Source organism: Eptatretus burgeri, chromosome 12 (assembly GCF_056783735.1).
Source record: "Eptatretus burgeri isolate ZD-2024b chromosome 12, Ebu_testis_v1, whole genome shotgun sequence".
In the NCBI taxonomy this organism is placed as follows: Eukaryota; Metazoa; Chordata; class Myxini; order Myxiniformes; family Myxinidae; genus Eptatretus; species Eptatretus burgeri.
The window spans coordinates 54225239-54246270 of NC_140972.1; the positions used below are offsets into that span (position 1 = coordinate 54225239).

Below are 21032 nucleotides of genomic sequence, written 5' to 3' on the forward strand. Positions count from 1 at the left end.
TATCTTTACTGAGGAGGAAACATGCATCACCACAAGATTACGCTCAATACGTTTTTCTTTTCTTTTTTGCATTGTTCCTTTTTATACTAGCAGCATCACCGTTTTGAAAATAAATTCTCTGCTGATGGAAGAGCGAGGTGCCAGAGGGTACAAGAGCACAAAATTGGCACTGGTACAACAGGCACATGCACAAGCAATAGGGAATGCACAAACAGGAAAAGGAGAGAAGGGAGGAAAGGAAATGCAGTCATGTGCAAGAGTTGGGGTGGGTTTGGGAGGGTAGGGGGTTAACGGGATTAGAAAAGATCAGGAATAGGGAGGAAGCATGACGTGATGTGGTGGTGAGCTGTTGATTTGAATCCCTGGAGGGAAGAGTATGATTGGGCATGCAGTGCAGTTCCACAAGTGGGAGGAAAGAGGAACAAAGGAGTGGAGGTGAGCAGTAATTCTGGATTTTGTTTTGGAGTTTCACAAGCAGAGCGTTACTTGAAGATCATGCGTGCTGGAGGGACGGAGGAGGGTCAAACGGTTGAAAGTGAAGAGGAAAAAGAGCAGAGGATAGGCGTTTAAAAAGTCAACTTGTCTGCAGTGAAATAGAAGTAGGCCCAATGCTTTTGCTTCTTCTTCGAAGATTCTAATAATGTTGAGAGCTTTTGTTTCCATGGAATGTAAGAGAGACAAAGGTGATGGTGGGGCACCTACCCATGGGGGAGAACAGTACTCCACTGAGCTCTGGGCAGAGGCTTTGTGGAGCAAGAGAAGGTCAGATTTACCAATGGAGGTCTTGGTATAATGAGTTATGGTGAGTCTGGGGCATGCTTTGGAAGCTAGCAGTGATATATACTGTCCTTACAAGTGAATAAAAATATTAATGCCAAATAACAAAAGCAATGTAGGGATGACAAAATTCAGTATAAAAAAGGTTTTATACAAGATAGGGATGATGTTGGTTAAGAGAGTAGTTAACAGTATTGCCATCACATAACAATCCCTACATCACTGCCTCCAGACGATTGTCTTGATAAAAGTATTCAAAGCTCTGGTATTTGATTTCAACATAAGTATAAGAAGCTCCTGTACAATTTCATGAAGTTCTTGCAACTTCAATTGTCTTTCTTACTGTTTTTTATTAAGTTAAATGAACCAATCACAAATACAGATAATTACAGAATGCTGTTATGAGAGATGTCCATGCACATTGTAAGAAGTTGATGTTTATGTGCTGGTACTAACATTGTAGTTGGGCTGCCAATTTGTTGCGTTAGTATGTGGCCACACTATAAGAGTGAACAAGTACTGTTGTAAACAATAGAGTGTTTATAGAAGCTTGAAGCAAGAATTGTTGAAGTGTAAAGGAGGCAATGATGTCTGGATTGTTATGTGACGGCAATACTGTTGTTACTATCTAAACCAACATCATCCCTATCTTGTTTAAAAACATATTTTTAGAATGTAGTTTGTCATCCCTACATTGCTTTTTTTATTTAGCATAAATTGTTTTTTTCACTTGTTTCTGTAATTTTTTTTATAATGTCTAATAACAGAATGGTAATGGCACTCGGGGGATTCCCAATCTTGGAGCAAAAGTAACAAGAGATCTTTGTCAGCATTGTCAAATACTGCATGTCTTCCTGCATGTCTTACGTAACCCTGACTGTATCATGTAGCTCTGTCTTATTATTGCTCGTTTCTCAAAGAACTAGATGGTATTCAGAGAGTACATTGATATAAGAAGCGCAGTGTTGAGAAGGACTTGGTGCGTGCGAACTATTGTGTTTGTAAGGTTGTTGTTTTTTCTTTGATCCAATATGGCTGCCAGACCACGTGACACGTGGTGGTCATTTTTATGAAAATCCTGTTCAAATGTCAAATCAATCAGATGAAAATTGAGGATTTCAGAAATTTGGCCTATGTTGACCTTTTGGCTGATGTTGACCTCAAAAATAATTGGTAGTTGAGTTCAGTGAGGCGACATGAAAATATGCGTGGTGTTGGCTCAATGGATTGGGAGGTGGGTTTGAGATCCCAGGGTCCTGAGTTCAAATCCCGCTCGGCCATTGAATTAATACCAGGTGGGGTTGACTCAGTCTGTCATCCTTCTGAGGTTGGCAAAATGAGTACCAGCTTGCTGGGATGATTGAGCCATTTGAGTATCCTGTGTTGGAGTGGTGACCTGTCCAGGATTGTGCCCAATAGTCCACGGGACTGCTTTGGCAGCACCAATGCGCTGCATAGAGTATGTTCCTGATGGATGGATGGATGGATATGAAAATCCTGTTCAAATTTCAAGTCAACTGGATGAAAATTGACAATTTTAGAAATATTTGCCTCTCTAGACCTTTTGGTCTATGTTGACCTCAAAAACAATGGGTAGTTAAATTAATTGACCAAATGTGCAAATCCTCTTCAAATTTAAAGCCAACTGGATGAACATTGACAATTTTAGAAATTTGGCGTGATGTTGACCTTTTGGTCTATGTTGGCCTCAAAAATAGTTGGTTGAATTCAGTGACGTGATATTCAAATCCTCTTCAAATTACAAGTCAATCAGATGAAAATTGAGGAATTTATAAAAGTGGCCAATGTTGACCTTTTGCTGATGTTGACCTCAAAAGAGTAACCGCTATGTCGCATGGTCAAATAACATGTGGTAAAGTTTCAATTTCCTCCGCTGAATGGTTTTCGATGTATGCTCTAAACAAAATGCAGACACGTACGAACGACATACGTACGCTACCGATCGCTTAACCATGCTTCTCGCTTCGCGAGCGTAGGATAATAATGTCTTCACCCATCCTCAGGGCACACAATGGCCTGCAATTAGAAATGTTCAAAATAATTACTGTGGATTAACAGTCGAGAGGACAATATCAGTGATCATGCTGAAGCCTGAGGTACGTGGCCATCTGCATGATATTTTCAGGCAAATTTATCAACATGCATAGGGGAGTCCCATACTCAATCCATACTTTCACTGTTGTCCACATACACTGGGGTATTCAGCAAATGTGATAGAGTAATGTGTGTGTATATACAGTGTATATATATATATATATATATATATATATATATATATATATATATATATATATATATATATATATATATATATATATATATATATATATATATATATATATATATAACAGCCACTCTGAAATGTAGTGTGGTCTGACATGTGGCACCAAAAATATCCGACAGTTTTAGTTAGACCCGATTCCATTGGGAAACTAGAGGGGGAGCACTCGGGAGAGTGCAAAACCTCCGCCGCCAATACTGCTGGGTCACTCAAGTGAACCTTATATCTTATTCATTAAATATGTCAACAGTGCTAACAGTTATAGTTCTTTTCTCCAACATTTTTTTTTTGGGGGGGGGGTTGGAAATCACTTAAAACATGTAGAAATGCAAAAAAAAAGAAATCGAAATTTTGTTGAAAAAAAAGTTGCAAAAATTTTTTTTTCTCTAACAATTATTTTGGGGGGGGGTTGGAAATCACTTAAAACATGTAGAAATGCAAAAAAAGCATTTTTTTCTCCAACAATTTTTTGGGGAGGGGGTTGGAAATCACTTAAAACATGTAGAAATGCAAAAAAAAAAAAAAATTCTCTAACAATTTTTTTTGGGGGGGTTGGAAATCACTTAAAACATGTAGAAATGCAAAAAAAAAAAATTTTGGGTTCTATAACAATTTTTTTTTGGGTGGGGGTTGGAAATCACTTTAAACATGAAATGCAAAAAACATTTTTTTTTTCTCTAAATTTTTTTTTGGGGGTAACAATTTTTTTTTGTGGGGGGGTTGGAAATCACTTAAAACATGTAGAAATGAAAAAAATTCTCTTTTTTGGGGGGGGTAACAATTTTTTTGGGGGGGGGGGTTGGAAATCACTTAAAACATGCAGAAATGCAAAAAATAAAAATCTAAATTTTTTTTTTTGGGGGGGGGGGGACCAAGTCCAAAATTTAATGGTATGATCCTTGGACCATACCTACCCCCCCCCACCAAGTTTCGTCGAAATCCGTCGAGGAGTTTTTCCGTAATACTGTTCACAAACAAGCAAACAAACAGAAAGGGGTGAAAACAGTAACCTCCATCCATCTTCGAAGATGGTGGAGGTTAATTAACTGTATACACAATACAGTGCTTTCCACTCGTTTATAAAACATAACTCCACTCGAAGGACACTCGGTAGAGCGCACACCGCTGTCAAGCTGATTAGTTTACATTTTGTATCCCACCGATAGGCCAGATCCGGATTTGGACCTGAACTAAAATGGAATCGATTCTTCCTTATTGCATACCCAACGTGCCCACCAAGTTTCGTCTGAATCCGTTCACAACTATTTGAGAATTTTTTTTGTCGTTTTTGTCGTTATATGTCGTTTTTGGCTCCGTCTCAACGGTGAAAAATCACTCAAAAATTATCGGATCCAGTTCTTCACCAAAAATCTAATCATTTCTTCCGTGTCACATACCCAAGCTCTCCACCAAATTTCGTCCAAATCCGCCCACAACCTTTTGAGATTTTTTTTCTCAAACAGACAGACAGACAGGAGTGAAAACGTATCCTCCATCCACCTTCGGTGGTGGAGGGAATAATGATCGTATAAAAATCATACTTTGTTGCTTTCCTCTGACCGTTTATGTTCAACTGACCTTCGTTGGCCTATTGAGTACTTTTTTGTGTGTATCAATGCCACCATGACCCTCCACTTCGCCAAAACCACTGATCCCCTTTCACACCTCCTTGGTTTATCTTCCTCAGGATGTGCCCACATCTTTATGACCAAGAATGAATATGTTGCATTTAACCCAATTACATGATCCTTTTTCAACACTGAACATGCAGAGGGATTACAAAAAGATAAATCTCACAAAGATAGCTATTTTAATTGCAGCGAGAACATTTCAGAAAGAATGAATTTTTATGCTCGAACTAAAGAACTGCAGGCATTGGTATTGAAAATAAAACGCTGTCGAGAATGAAGACTAATGGGAAACGCGTTCAAAGAGTCAGAATAACTGTCTCAATTTTGCAAGGAGGAAAAAAATGTGCCAAGAAAGGAGAGGGAGGGGCATTGGGGGACATGTCTTCTGAATTAGCATTGTAGTGGTGAGAGAATTCAAAGGCAAGGATGGGCCACCGTGATCCACCATTATAATTTCTCATTATAAAATCCACCATACCATACACATAAAGGTACGTTCAGTGTTTTCGATTTTCCCTTCGTAAGGCTCATGGAATAATTTATAGATTATATTACAGGAATGAAATTAAAGGAATTTGAGGAGACACCTTTTACTCAAATTGCAAGGACCTTGGAAGAAAAAAGACAAATCAACATTGTACTGTGGGATTTAACCCGAGAAACCAGCATCAATGAGCATTAAATGCAGCAAAAAGTCATTCATCTTCTTGCAAAGCTAATAACATGGATATTACAGAGTGGTGGTAAATTATCAATGTCCTCCAAATTCCCTGAGCCCCCCCCCCCCATACCATCAAAGGCTGTCAATTCTGTCACACAAACTCTTTTCCTGTTAAAGTTCTGGTACTAATACATATCATTGCCACAAAGAAGCAGTTTAAATTCCATGATGCATTTGCTGGTGTCTCTCTCGATTCAATCGAAGTATACGGAGTCTGGTTGTCGGGCACATACTGTAAATGCAATGAGAATGATGACAAAGACAAACATTTCATGTTGGTATCGTTCTGGCCTGTTAGCACAATTTGTCTGACTTAATGTGACGATGATCATGATGGGCTTATATTGCGAACCACCTGCATCGTATTTCAATCTCAAGTAAACAGTCAATTTGCCGCATTGAGTTGAGAAACCAATTCAATGTAAATCGAATTAACCCACAACTAGTTTTTCTTGCTTTTCTGGATTTTTCAAATGCTTTCCACAGCTTGGTTCATTAAAGATTTGGAATGGCCAACTGGTGATCCTAATGACCCTTCACTATGTCATTAATCAGCTGAGCTTTGTGTACAATATCTAAGCTGATTAATTATTATTAGCAACGTAATAAGGTGTTAAAACCTGAATACCTCAGCAGTAGTGAACTTACCTTTGAGCAAGCAGGGAGTATTGCATCGCAAAGTCGGGAGTATTGCATCGCAAAGCATACTGACCTCACAAGAAAAAAAAAATGACCGTTTTTACAGCCATTTTTCCCTGCTGTGCAGGGGTTGGGCTTTTTTTTTCTTGAGGCAATGTTTTATGGCCGGATGCCCTTCTTGACGCCAACCCTGGTCGCCTCTTAAGACACACAGGGATATGGTACACATATTCTAACCGGGGCATACACCGGGACCAGTACACTGGTACTCATTTCACCGACCTCGGAAGGATGACAGGCTGAGTCAACCCCCTGGTGTTAAGTCAGCAGCCAACGGGGCTTGAACTCAGGACCCTGGGATCCCAAGCCACCACCCTAACCACTAAGCCAACACCAGGCTTACTGACCTTACAAGAGTACCTTAATATTTCACCGAATTGTTTACAATGCTTACGTTAAAGATTGGATTGTATTTTTCACATGAGTAGACCATTGTGAGTCAATATGATGTCAAAATTGCCTGTTGAGTGTTTTATGGACCTCCATTCCTCCTAAAGGCCCGGTCACACCTTGACGTTTTAGCCAGCGATGGCAACGTATTAAATGTATGTAAAACGCTGGCTTGCGTTGAACTTTTGATGTTTTTTTTTTTTAAGATTCGGACGTATTCATAGCGACTTGGTCTTATGTATAACGCATTGGTAACGGACACAGAACGTTTCGTTGTGTTATAGATAACTTATACCAACGAATGCTGAACCTGTTGTCGGCCTACACAACCGATGCCCAACGATAGTCAAACTTAGGCATAGCGCGTTGGACGCATCGCCGACGATGTCGTGACGTGGCCTATTAAAAGGCTGACGCACAACGATTCGAATCATAACTGCCGTAGAAATGGAAGTGTCAACATCGCGGTCACACCTTGGCGATCTTGCCAGCGTATGCCGACCTTAGAAAAATGTGTCTAAAACGTTGGGGCACGTCAAATACGGTATGAGTAAGTTTGGTATACGTGAGTAGAACGCTAAAGTACGCTATCATACGTCGTAGTAAGTAGAGTACGTCAAGAAATTTTAAACATGTTCAAAATTTTACGACGTACTCGGCGTATGACACACGTTCCGCATGCGATGGGGATAAGTTTTACACACGATATGTGGACGCTTACACACGTCCACAAAGGCTACTTATAAACTACTCATAAGTCGAAACACGTCGCGGTAATGTCTTTTTTACACGAAACTTATTTCTAACTTATGTTTGACATGCTTTGAACCAATTCTTTACGTAGTCCCAACACACATCGACGTATGTAGACGTATTCCAATGACGTCTTCCGGTCGACAAAAATAAATAAATTAACGTGTTTCTAGCTTACAACTGCCATATCAAGACGTGTTCCCAGCGGTTTTGGGAATTGGTATATAAAAATGCTGTTCATAAAAGGGAACCCAACAGTGTTTTCGAGTCCTTTTTGAGTCGATGTCCATGTCAGCAGTAACAGTATCAGTATCAGTATTAGTATGAGTAGTAGTAGTTTGTTCATGTTGGCAGTAGTAGGTGAGTGTGAGGGGGAGGGTGTGGGTTATGATGGATCGTCCTTGCGTTTAACGATTTAACGATTTAAATGATAAACAACGATTTAAATGGCTGCATCTCCACTATTGAAAGGAGACGCTTGCGCTCAACAATTGGATTTTTTTACACTCAACGACTTTTAAACGGTACCACTCAGCTTGTTTCATTGTTTACAATGAACGATTTAAATTGCTGTCACTCGCCTTTGTTTTTTGACGCTGGGGTTTTGAAATTTGAAGCGTTTCTTCTGAACGTGTTAAAACGCTCAAACTCGACTATTTTAAATAGACGCTGCCGATGGACAATTGGAATCATAGCCAAGCTAGACATCGAAGTGTGAACATCCTCGTCATGCCGAAGAAAAGTTTGAAGAATGCTGCAAATAAGTGTCCTGGCCGTGGCCGTGGACGCTGACGCAAGGACGATCCATTATACCAACGTCTTTCAGCCTATGAGTAACTTAAAAGTAACGTCTGTCGATGTGTGGCAACGATCGCGTAACGTGCCAACAACACGTTAATCATAGGTTAGAAATAAGTTTCGGGTACGCTAAACATTACCTCGGCGTGTCTCAACTTATGATTACCTTACAAGTAGCATGTTTTGACGTCTGTCAACGATCGCAGACCGTGCATACAAACTTGTGGCCAGCGTAGCGGAACGTGTGAGTCATACGCCGGCATACGTCGTGAAATTTCAAGCATGAAAAAATTTGAGGACAACCAAAAAGTACAACGTTTAAAGCCAGCGTACAACGACGTATGGCAGTGTTTTTCAGCGTGCTCTCAATGTTATCAAAACTTACCCATAACATATTCGACGTGTGCCAGCGTTTTAGAAAAAAAAATTCAAAAATCAGCATACGTTGGCTAAAACGTCAAGGTGTGACCGGGCCTTAAGAACCCTTTCTGATTTGTCATCAGTATGGTGACCTACGTGGCTCAACGGATGGTGATAGATCACATCAGACTTTAGGATGCTGCGGTAATTATCTGGGACAGCACATGTCACAAGACAGGAGGTCTGTCTTTATTGAGGTTTCTCACGTGACTTTGTTTATCCACCATCTCGTAGGTCAAGCTTGACCGCTACAATGAATGTTTGTCTTTTTTATTGCCCAAATCACTGCAACTATTTACAAAACCTGAAACTTGTTTGGTACAACAGCAAGAACCATTTAGAATTATTGCATGATGGACATGGAAGGAGCACACAAAAATATACATATATATATATATATATATATATATATATATATATAGATATATATATATATATATATATATATATATATATATATATATATATATATATATGTATATATATATATATATATATATATATATATATATATTGTTATGAATTAGTGCCCGCCGGCATGCGAACGGCCGCTTTCCACTAATAGTAGCCTCTCGCCCACCAGACGGACAATTCAGTCGTGACCTTCCGGAGCAACGCCGGAACCCTGGCACGGGTGGGTCTTCAACCCCACCACGGCCTAGCCAATTTTCTACCCGTGCAGAATAGGGTCAATCGCCGATTCTCGATATACCTAAGTACCCGTGCGGGTAGCCTACCAGGAGACCGTACCTCGGCGCAGGACGGCTTGGACACGAACCGCCCAAGCAGTTCGTTCCGTTCTGCAGTGATAACCGAGCGGGTATTATCGCCGACCTCGCTGGATCCGATTCTAATTAACGGATATTTAAAACCCAACTAATATTCCGAGATGTAATATGGCATTCCAATGGGGGAAAGAAAACACGACGAACGGGTAACATTTACACAAACACATTTATTTTACACATACACAGTCAATCATGCAGGTATGAAAGCAAACAAAGTGAAAGCACTACAACCGGCTAAAGCAATTTATGTACAGCCACTTAAACAGTTTTACTTATGGACACGGTGCCACCAACATTCATTCGAAAGCAAAAGAAAAGGAGAAGACCACCCCCATAGACAGGGGGGTCAGACTGGGCCCGTGGGCCTTTATGGCGTGGGACTTGGCAGACCGAACTAATCCCACGAGACCGTTGCCGGTTACCTGCACCCTCGTGGTGCGATGGTGGGCGAGCTCTCTCCGGCACTCTCCACACGGATGCGCAGGCTTGCGCGACAGAGCTGGCAAAGCGGCGCCTCCCGTCCGTGTCCCTGGTGTGTGTGCCACGAAGAAGTCGAGCAGCCACGAAGAAGTCGAGCAGCCATCACGAAAAAACCCAAGCGCTTGAAAAACACCCACAAGCTCACGAGCTGCCGCCACAAAGGAGAAAAACACACGAGCTCTCGAGCCGACAAGAAAAACACATGAGCTCTCGAGCCGACGAGAAAAACACACGAGCTCGAGCTGCCACCACAAAGAAGAAAAACCACGAGCTCACGAGCTGCCACCACGAAGAAGACCACACGAGCTCTTGAAAAACGCTCACGAACTCACGAACTCCAAGCCAATGAGAAAAACACATGAGCTGCTGGACCTGGCATCCTGCACGCCCTTATGTTGCTCACGCCACGCCCCTCCGCTCTCGCCCCGCCCTCCTTCCAGAACCTGCGGGAACCTTCCAGAAAAGGGACGTGCCCTCTCGCCCCCCTCCCCACGCACCTCACGGGGGCCGAGAGAATCAGAATTGGCACAGGTCCAGGGAGATTCTGGCGGGAAAATCCGTGCACCATCGGAACTCCTCTGGTTTCCTTCGCTTCGTCGAGACGGTTTACATTAACGAAGAGGGTCGTGGTTTGGCGTGTGGAGACCGCCGTGAAGCGGTGGTCGAGAGCGACGTTGGTGGTGGTGACTTGGTTGTGGTGATGGTGGCGTGGTTGGCGTGGTTGGCATTGTGGTCATTTGGGAGCGATGTTGGTTGTTGTAATGGTGGTTGTTGTGGTTTAAGGTTGAATTGTGGTTGGTCCAAAATAACGATAGTAAAAGAAAAACGCTATCTCAAAGAATCACAGCCCATTAAACAACGGTGGGGAAATCTAACTGAACACGGACTTATCGGCATAACTAACTAAGAACCTATATGGTGTTCGGCGAATTTCCACAGTGTAACAATATATAGTTATAACTTACTTCTTGAAGCAATAGAAAAATATATAAAAGTACGTGGGAAAAGCACACAAACAACACTCTGCTAACATCACTGCCCTGCATAAAAAAGGTGCAAAAACAGATCCCTGTAACTATAGACCAATCAGCCTTCTCCCAATCATCAGCAAGGTTATGGAATCCATCATCGCTTCAGACATGAAATCCTTCCTCTTCTCCAATGGCTTGATTTCCAATCATCAATTTGGTTTCAGACCAGGTCACTCTACCCTAGATATGCTGCTACTGCTCTCCCATCAATGGATGGAGGTCCTCAATGCCAGACAGGAAATCCGAGCCGTATCCCTGGACATATCACGTGCTTTTGACACAGTCTGGCACCCTGCCCTACTCACCAAACTCTCTTCCCATGGTATTCAAGGCCATCTCCACTCATGGCTCGCAGACTTCTTCTCCTGTCGCAGTCAACGTGTGGCCCTAAATGGAGTTCTCTCATCCCCTCTTCCTGTGCAGGCTGGAGTTCCTCAAGGTAGCGTTCTGGGCCCTGTTCTTTTTCTGGTTTTCATCAATGATCTCTCGGACTCTCTGGAAAATCCTCTATTTCTCTTTGCCGATGACTCAACCCTCTGCCGTACCATCTGTCATCCCTCAGACCGGCAAGCAGCAGCTTCTTCGCTCACTGCAGATCTGGATAAAATCACAAACTGGTCCAACACGTGGAACATGTCTTTCAATCCAGACAAATCTCACACTCTCACTATGTCTCTTCGAAAGGACCGTTTACAAAACCCCCCCATCCACTTTCTCAACAATCCTCTGGAAGAAGTCTTTTCTTTCAAGCTTCTGGGTCTCACTATCTGCCATGACCTTTCCTGGGAAAGTCACATTTCCAACCTTGCCTCAAAAGCCAGTCGCCGACTGGGAATCCTCCGTCGTGCAAAGTCCTTCCTCGGCCCTCTTGAGCTCCTGACCACTTACAAAGCTTTTGTCCGTAGCCTGATGGAGTACTGCTCTCCCCTCTGGGCTGGTGCTCCTGCCTCCCACCTTTCTCGACTTCACGCTGTCGAAACCAGGGCTTTTAAGATCATTGGCATCTCCCGCAATGAAGCTGAGTCTTTGGGCCTCTCACTCAATCACCGCAGGTTGGTCGGTGGTCTTTCTGTCTTCTACCGACTCCTCTCCAGCCTTGCCCCCCTGCTCTCTCTGCAATTTGTCCCAACCACATTTCCACAGGGCGCTCAAGGTCCGCCAACAACCCCCTTCTGGTAAAACTACCAAAATCACGAATCACTGCTCATCTTCACTCTTTCATTCCTCTTTTTCCCGCCTTTGGAATAAACTTCCTCACTCTATTCTTTCCCATTCTTCCCTCCAGGCTTTCAAAACAGCTGTTCACCACCACCTCTTATCTTCCCCCATCCAAATCCTCGATCTTTTCTACCCCCGATAATCCACCCAAGCCCACTTCCTTCAATTCTCCTGCTTTCCTTCCTGAAAGTCCCTTTAATGTCCATCTTCCCCTCGCCATGTTCCCCGTCCCATCCCCATCCCTCTCCCTTCCACAGTTCACCTGTGTCTGTTCCCCAATGTTGTGTCCCTTCCACTCCCGCCCCTCTTGTCTCATGCCTCCTTGCTGTGAGTTGTGTGTTAGCTCTCATACGAGCCTCGACCAAGGTATAAAAAAAAAAAAAAAAAAAAAAAAAAAAACCACAACAACCACAACCATTAACACAGCATCAAGAACAATGACGTGTTATAAAAGATCAAGTTTTTTTTTCACGCATTTCACTTCATTTAACATCCTCAATGAGACTTACAGATAGACATGCAATATGTTTATGAAGTACAACATGCTGTCTTTTGTTTAAACTCATCAGTGGTTCGGCATATAAAGTAGAAAGTTTGTTTGTGTATTTGTTTGTTTATATATTTGCACCCTGCAGGAACCAGTGCAACCAAACTTTGTATGACCTCTTCTTTCATCCAGAGGAAGGTCAAGAGCTATGTTTGGATAAATAAAAAAAACCTGAAAAAAAATATTAAAACCAGATAATTGGCCTTCATGCCTCGATTGGGTCATGTGCTAGTACACTGCCTGCATCCCCCCCCCCCACCAGAAGTGATCGAGGAACATGTATTGTGAAGATCGTATGTTGAGGTTGTCGTGATTTGGTGTATAAAAAAACGCAAATTTAATAACCCTTGTGTTTACAGGTGTGCCTGGTATGAAAAGATTGCTTCACACAGGATTATTACAAACTACCATTTGTAGGCCTTGAGCAAGTATGTTACATACACACTGCCACAATCAAGTATTAAGTAGGCCTATTGTGAAGATCATATGCTAAGGTCATGTGTATGCAAACTAATAACAAAAACTGCTTATACTCTTGGTATGTTTCTCCCCGACCTCTAATCCTCCTAGTCTTTGTACAGTGAGAGCAGACACAGATATCTGTTAATAAATATCTCACACGACCTAACTTGCATTATAAATATTGCCACTTTCCACCAAAAAGACACCTCCCTGATGGGAAGAAACAAATCAGATGCAAAGAGAATGGCAGTCTACAAGTCAATTGAGACTCGGAAGCAGACATCGGCTTGGGTTGCGGATCAGTGTGCAAGATAAGCAACCTCTAGGTCAGCTGAGACGACAGAGCAGGCACAGCCTCGTGTTGAGGATCAATGTGCAAGACAAGCAGCCTCCGGGTCAACTTAGACTACAGAGCAGACACAGGCTTGGGTTGATGATCAACGCGAAAGACATACAGCCTCCAGGTCAGCTTAGGCGACAGAGCAGACAGAGGCTTGGGTTGAAGAACAACACGAAAGACAAGCAGCCTCCAGGTCAGTTGAGACTACATAGCAGACACAGGCTTGGAGTGAGGATCAGAGCCATATTGCATGCTTTTGACAAGGTCTGGCACCCTGCCCTGCTCACCAAACTCTCTTCCTCTGGTATCCAAGGCCATCTTCACTCATGACTCACAGATTTCCTCTCATGTTGCAGCCAACGTGTGGCCCTAAATGGAATTCTCTCATCCCCCTCTTCTGTCTAAGCTGGAGATCCTCAAGGTAGCATTCTGGGCCCTGTTCTTTTTCTGGTTTTCATCAATGATCTCTCCGACTCTCTGGAAAATCCTCTTTATCTCTTTGCTGATGACTCCACCCTCTGCCGTACCATCTGTCATCCCTCAGACCGGCAAGCCACAGCTTCTTGGCTCTCTGCAGATTTGGATAAAATCACAAACTGGTCCAACACATGGAACATGTCTTTCAATTGTGACAAATCTCACACTCTCACTATGTCTCTACGAAAGGACCGTTTAGAAACCCCACCCCAATATTCTTTCTCAACAATCCCCTGGATGAAGTCCTTTCATTCAAGCTTCTGGGTCTCACCATCTGCCATGATCTTTCCTGGGAAAGCCAAATTTCCAACGTCGCCTCCAAAGCCAGTCGCCAACTGGGAATCCTCCTTCGTGCAAAGTCCTTTCTCGGCCCACCTGAGCTCCTGACTAAATACAAAACTTTCATCTGCAGCCTGATGGAGTACTGCTCCCCCCTCTGGGCTGGTGCTCCTGCCTCTCACCTTTCTCGGCTTCACGCTGTTTGAAAAATCAAGGCATTTAGGATCATTGGTATCTCCCGCGGTGAGGCTGAGTCTTTGAGCCTCTCACACTCTCACCGCAGGCAGGTTGGTGGTTCTTCTGTCTTCTACCATCTCCTTTCTGGGCTTGCCCCCCCCCCTGCTCTGTCTGCGATATGTCCCACCCATATTTCCGCAGGGCTCTCAAGGTCCGCCAACAACCCCCTTCTGATAAAACTACCAAAATCACGAATCACTGTTCACCTTCACTCTTTAATTCCTCTTTTTCTCCACCTTTTATTATAAACTCCCACACTCTCTTCAATCATTTTCTTCACTCCAGCCCTTCAAAACAGCTGTTCACCACCACCGCTTATCTTCTCCCATCCAAAACCTCGATCTTTTCTACCCCTGTTAATCCACTCCAAACCCACCTCCTTCAAATTCCCTGCTTTCCTTCATGAAAGTCCCTGTACTGTCCATCTTGTATACCCCATGTTCCCTGCCACACCCGTCTCCCTTCAACAAATCTCCTTATGTCTCTGTTCCCCACTGTTTTGTCTTTCCCTCTCCCGCCCCTCTTGTCTCATGCCCCCCTTGCTGTGCGTTGTGTGGCAGCTCTCATATGAGCCTCGACATTGTATACAAAATAAAAAAACGTGCAAGGCAAGCAGCCTCCAGGTTAGCTGCGATTCAAGAGCAGACAGGTGCTCGGGTTGTGGATTAACGTGCATGACAAGCAGCCTCCGGGGCAGCATGTTGGGCATCCTTAGAACATGAAGCATTTCGATACAAGTCCAAGCACATTTTGCAATATCCAAGATTGGTAATTCCTACAAAACCATCAGGCCAACATTCCCCAATTTGTCATCCAGGAAATATTTCAATACGTATTGCATTGAATTTCTCTGGGCAAACCTGTGTACTTCAACTCGTAAATCATACAGCATTCCAGTACACTCACCATTAATATTGTTGCGGATCCAGGGTCGGGGGCGAGAAGACCACAAGGGGTGAAGCTACCTCGGGTTTCCACCAGACTCTCCGGAATCGCAGGCCATCGCAACGAATAACCTTGTGATGCTGCGGGTCGCTAATCAAATGTAAACGCCTAATAACTCAACCACGTGACTTAGATTCAGTCCTCCGTCTAATGAATACCGTTTTCCTAATTGTCACGTGATCTAATTACCATGGGACACGTCCTCGGTATGCCTTGTTCAAACCAGCTCACCTTACCGGATCAGATGCAGCCGAGCGTAACTGCCAAGGACGTACCGGCTCGGAAAACAGATCGTTGGGGGATAACGTCCCGGCTAAAGGCCTGGTCACACCTTGACGTTTTAGCCAGCGATGGCAACGTATTAAAATTTATCTAAAACGCTGGCTTACGTTGAACTTTTGATGTTTTTTTTTAAAGATTCGGACGTATTCATAACGACTTGGTCTTATGTATAACGCATTGGTAACTACACAGAACGTTTCGTTGTGTTATAGATAACTTATACCAACGAATGCTGAACCTGTTGTCGGCCTACACAACCGATGCCCAACGATAGTCTAACTTAGGCATAGCGCGTTGCACGCATCGCCGACTATGTCGTGACGTAGCCTATTAAAAGGCTGACACACAACGATTCATATCATAACTGCCGTAGAAATGGAAGGGTCAAAATTGCGGTCACACCTTGGCGATCTTGCCAGCGTATGCCGACATAACAAAAAGTGTGTCTAAAACGTTGGGGCATGTCGAATACGGTATGGGTAAGTTTGGTATGCGCGAGTAGAACGCTAAAGTATGCTATCATAAGTCGTAGTAAGTAGAGTATGTCAAGAAATTTTGAACATGTTCAAAATTTTACGACGTACTCGGCGTATGACACACGTTCGCATGCGATGGGGATAAGTTTTACACACGATATGTGGACGCTTACACACGTCCACAAAGGCTACTTATAAACTACTCATAAGTCGAAACACGTCGCGGTAATGTCTTTTTTACGCAAAACTTATTTCTAACTTATGTTTGACGTGCTTTGAACCAATTCTTTACGTAGTCCCAACACACATCGACGTATGTAGACGTATTCCAATGACGTCTTCCGGTCGACAAAAAAAAAAAATGAACGTGTTTCTAGCTTACAAATGCCATATAAAGACGTGTTCCCAGCGGTTTTGGGAATTGGTATATAAAAATGGTGTTCATAAAAGGGGAACCCAACAGTGTTTTCGAGTTCCTTTTTGAGTCGATGTCCATGTCAGCAGTAACAGTATCAGTATTAGTATTAGTATTAGTATTAGTATTAGTATTAGTATTAGTAGTAGTTTGTTCATGTTGGCAGTAGTAGGGGGGTGTGAGGGGGAGGGTGTGGGTTATGATGGATCGTCCTTGCGTCCGCGTGTCCACGGGTAGGTTCATAGGCTGCCACTCAACGATTTAAATGGCTGCATCTCCACTATTGAAAGTAGACGCTTGCGCTCAACAATTGGATTTTTTTTACACTCAACGACTTTTAAACGTTACCACTCAACTATTTTCATTGTTTACAATGAACGATTTAAATTGCTGTCACTCGCCTTTGTTTTTTTGTTTTTTGTTTTTTTTTTTTTGACGCTGAGGTTTTGAAATTTGAAGCGTTTCTTCTGAACGTGTTAAAACGCTCAAACTCGACTATTTTAAATAGACGCTGCCGATGGACAATTGGAATCATAGCCAAGCTAGACATCGAAGTGTGAACATCCTCGTCATGCCGAAGAAAAGTTTGAAGAATGCTGCAAATAAGTGTCCTGGCCGTGGCCGTGGACGCTGACGCAAGGACGATCCATTATACCGACGTCTTTCAGCCTATGAGTAACTTAAAAGTAACGTCTGTCGACGTGTGGCAACGATCGCGTAACGTGCCAACAACACGTTAATCATAGGTAGGAAATACGTTTCGGGTACGCTAAACACTACCTCGGCGTGTCTCAACTGATGATTAACTTACAAGTAGCATGTGTTGACGTCTGTCAACGCTCGCAGACCGTGCATACAACTTGTGGCCAGCGTAGCGGAACGTGTGAGTCATACGCCGGCATACATCGTGGAATTTCAAGCATGAAAAAATTTGAGGACAACCAAAAAGTACAACGTTTAAAGCCAGCGTACAACGATGTATGGCAGTGTTTTTCAGCGTGCTCTCAATGTTATCAAAACTTATCCATAACGTATTCAACGTGTGCCAGCGTTTTAGAAAAAAAATTCAAAAATCGGCATACGTTGGCTAAAACGTCAAGGTGTGACCGGGCCTTAAGCTAGGATACGAACCATGCTGGACCAATGAAGGAAATGACGAAAACGAGCTGGGAACATTTCCATACAAAGCATTTATTTACAATCAAGCGAGGAAAGGTATGTGGCACAGTAAATTGGGTTTATTATTATGTGCAGCAGGGATAGCAAGGAATTTGTGCGGTGCGATAACAGGCAAGTGATTTACAAAAGCAGACACAGAGTAGACTTATCCCATTATTGCTTCTACAATCTTAAGTTATGCGACGACAGGCACTGTCACATAAACACACACAAACCCGAGGAAGATTAGATAGCCAGAAAGAAAGAGAGCAGATGAGGACGTTACCACCTCAAGTCGGCACGTTATCTCCTGCTTAGTCACTTTGTCAGGGTTTGTGGAAATGTGTGCTATGCACTGGGCCCAGAAGACACACCATCCACGTCTGTCACACACCATCCATGAGTGTGCATCCAGCGACGGGCAGACAACGAGAAGCAGCGAAGAAGAGGGTGAAGCAGAGAGGCGAGGGAGAGGGCGAGGCAGACATCCGAAAAAGAGGGTAGACGGCTCCATGATCTGCCTTTTATAAGCCCCGGGTGAAGGGTGTTGTGAGGATTCAAAGGAGCCCGAATCCTATTTCTCTATTGGACCACAGCAGTCCGAGCCACGCCCTGCCAGTCTCCTGGGGCTGGAAGCAGTCTCATTCACACATTCGGCGCGACATGGCCCGGAGCTCGGACTGAACCCCCACACCGCTCTTCCCACGACCCCCCCCCCTCGTCACCCATCCTGCTGTGTTCTGGTGACTGGACAAGGGTCGTATCAATCCCAGACATCCCCGGCGAGATGCGATTGGTGCTGCTAACGTCCATGGCTTGTCCCCACATCACGCAGACTGAATACCTTGAGCCGTGCAGCACAGCTCATCTGTTTAGTGGTGATTTGTATTGACGCAGAGGTACGAGGAGGTGCGTGAATATTTTTCCCATGTGCGGGAGATATTGGTGGTCGAGGTGGTGAGTATTTGGTGAGCAAGGTGAGATGCAGTTGGAAATTGGTATACATATTTGAATGAAAAGACGTGTTTGAGCCTGGTGTTGGCGCAGTGGTTAGGGCAGCGGCTTGGGATCCAAATGGTCCTGAGTTCAAGCCCCATTGGGCCACTGAATTAATACACCAGGGGGTTGACTCAGCCTGTCATCCTTCCGAGGTCGGCGAAATGAGTACCAGTATACTGGGCCGGTGTATACCCCAGTTACAATAGGTGTACCATATCCCTGTGTCGTAACCGGAGACCAGGGTTGCGTCAGGAAGGGCATCCGGCGTAAAACATGTGCCAAATCACTATGCGGATCATACGGATGATCCGCTGTGGCGACCCCTCACGGAAGCAGCCGAAAGAAGAAGAAGATTTGAATGAAAAGACGTGCCATGCGCACACCCGGCAGTGTGTCGTGTTTATAGTGGAGGAAGTTTGTTGGTTCCAAGCCGTGGGAGGCCACGCAGGTGTTTGTTATTCATATCGTGTGTATTTGCTTGCTTGCTTGATTTGATTTGTACCATGGCTAAAAGGAAAAGTTTGAAATTGAAATCAGGATTGAATGGAAGATATAGATATAATTAGACCGAGCTGTAAGACACACACAACGCACTTTGTCCCGTTAATCCATTCGACATGAGGGGAAGGTCTGACTGCATGAAGACTAACAAAATAACTGCCTGGGGATCACTGTATGTTGGGTGCCATTTCCTTAGAAGCATGTGGTTTTGCAGAACCACAATAATATATATATATATATATATATATATATATATATATATATATATATATATATATATATATATATATAATGTTTTGGCCCTTATCTATAAATTTTAGAAATTAAGCCTGTGTTGACATTTGACCTTAAAATTAATTGACCTTATATGCAAATGCTGTTCAAATTTCAAGTCATTCATATAAAAATTGAGCATTTTAGAAAGTGCTCCTAAGTTGTTGACCATTTGTCCTATGTTGACCTTTTGGCATGGGTTGATCTCAAAAATAATTGGTGGTTGTATTCAGTGAGCTGACATGAAAATCCTGGTTAAATTTCAATTCAATCGAATGACAATTGAGGATTTTAGAATGTTTGGCCCAAATTGGCTTTTTGGCCTATGTTGATCTCAAAATTAATAGGTGGTTGAGTTCAGTGACCTCATGTACAAATGCTCTTCAAATTTGAAGTTAATCAGATTGAAATTGAGGATTTTAGAAATTTGGCCTATGTTGACCTTTTGGTCCATGTTGACCTCAAACGTAATATATGGCTCAATTCAGCGACCTGACATGAAAATGCTCTTCAAATTTCAAGTCAGTTGGATTAAAATTGAGGATTTTAGAAAAGTTTGTCTATGTTGACCTTTTGGCCTATGCTTAACTCAAAATTAATAGGTGGTTGAATTTGGTGACCTGATGTGCAAATTCTCTTCAAATTTCAAGTCAATCCGATGAAATTTGAGGATTTTAGAAAATTTGGCTCTGATATTCCTGTTGGCCTATGTCGACATTTTAGGTCAAACGAATTTTACGAAACTTCAATGCAGGACCGTCGCAGGGTCGGTGACATAAATCTGTGAAATTTTCAGTACGATTGGTTGAGCTGTTTGGGCTGGAGGTAAGCGGACAGACAGACAGACAGACACACACACACATGGAGGCGATCAACATACTTGTCAATATATATATATATATATATATATATATATATATATATATATATATATATATATATATATATATATATATATATATATATATATATATATATATATATATTTGCCAAGTAACTAACAGACAGAAAGGGGTGAAAACATAACCTGCTTCACCTTTGGTGGTGGAGGTAATAACTGAATTTTCTCAACCGGAGGTGACATTTCAGACATGAGCCCTTCTTCAAAGCAAGAAGGAAACACAAAACCTACCCAAGAGCCTTCAGTGAACTCTTGCTGTGACAAGCTGTGAGAGATGGGAGAGTCACTAAGTGTTTCAGCAGAATTTACTTCCCTAATATTTGTGCTAGAAAAACGACTTTTGCAGATGGAATGTGTTATTTCTTCGTGTTCACCTTGAGTTCATTAGTTCATCTACAGACTAAAATATTTTAGGCAACAATGTTCCTTTACTAAAGGCAGCATTAGTGTATGCTTTCAATCACTCTTCACATTCCCTTGATCCCTCACTCTGACATTTACCTGTTTCATAACAAAGAAATGTCTCCTGAAGAACATTCAAAGTCCGGTGACTAATAACATGGGTAACAGCTTCCCTCAATCACAATATTTTTAGTTCCAGTTACTCCAGGTAACTCCTGGAAACTCAGGTGTTCACAACAAAAGGAACAAGCTTCATCTGATTCTTAGACAAGGAAGATGTTTTTTATAAATCCACTCATGGAATATTATCACTCTGTTTCATGAACACCC

The 21032-nt window shown here is 42.9% G+C and overlaps 1 long non-coding RNA gene across 1 annotated transcript in view; it reads left to right on the top strand.

Moving 5' to 3' along the window:
- The first annotated feature begins 319 nt into the window (after positions 1 to 319).
- The window catches only part of LOC147015647 (uncharacterized), a 78977-nt gene continuing 58264 nt past the window's right edge, over positions 320 to 21032 (top strand). The window contains exon 1 of the long non-coding RNA XR_015049775.1: positions 320 to 435. This is a non-coding gene — a long non-coding RNA (uncharacterized LOC147015647). The remainder of the gene's footprint in view (positions 436 to 21032) is intronic.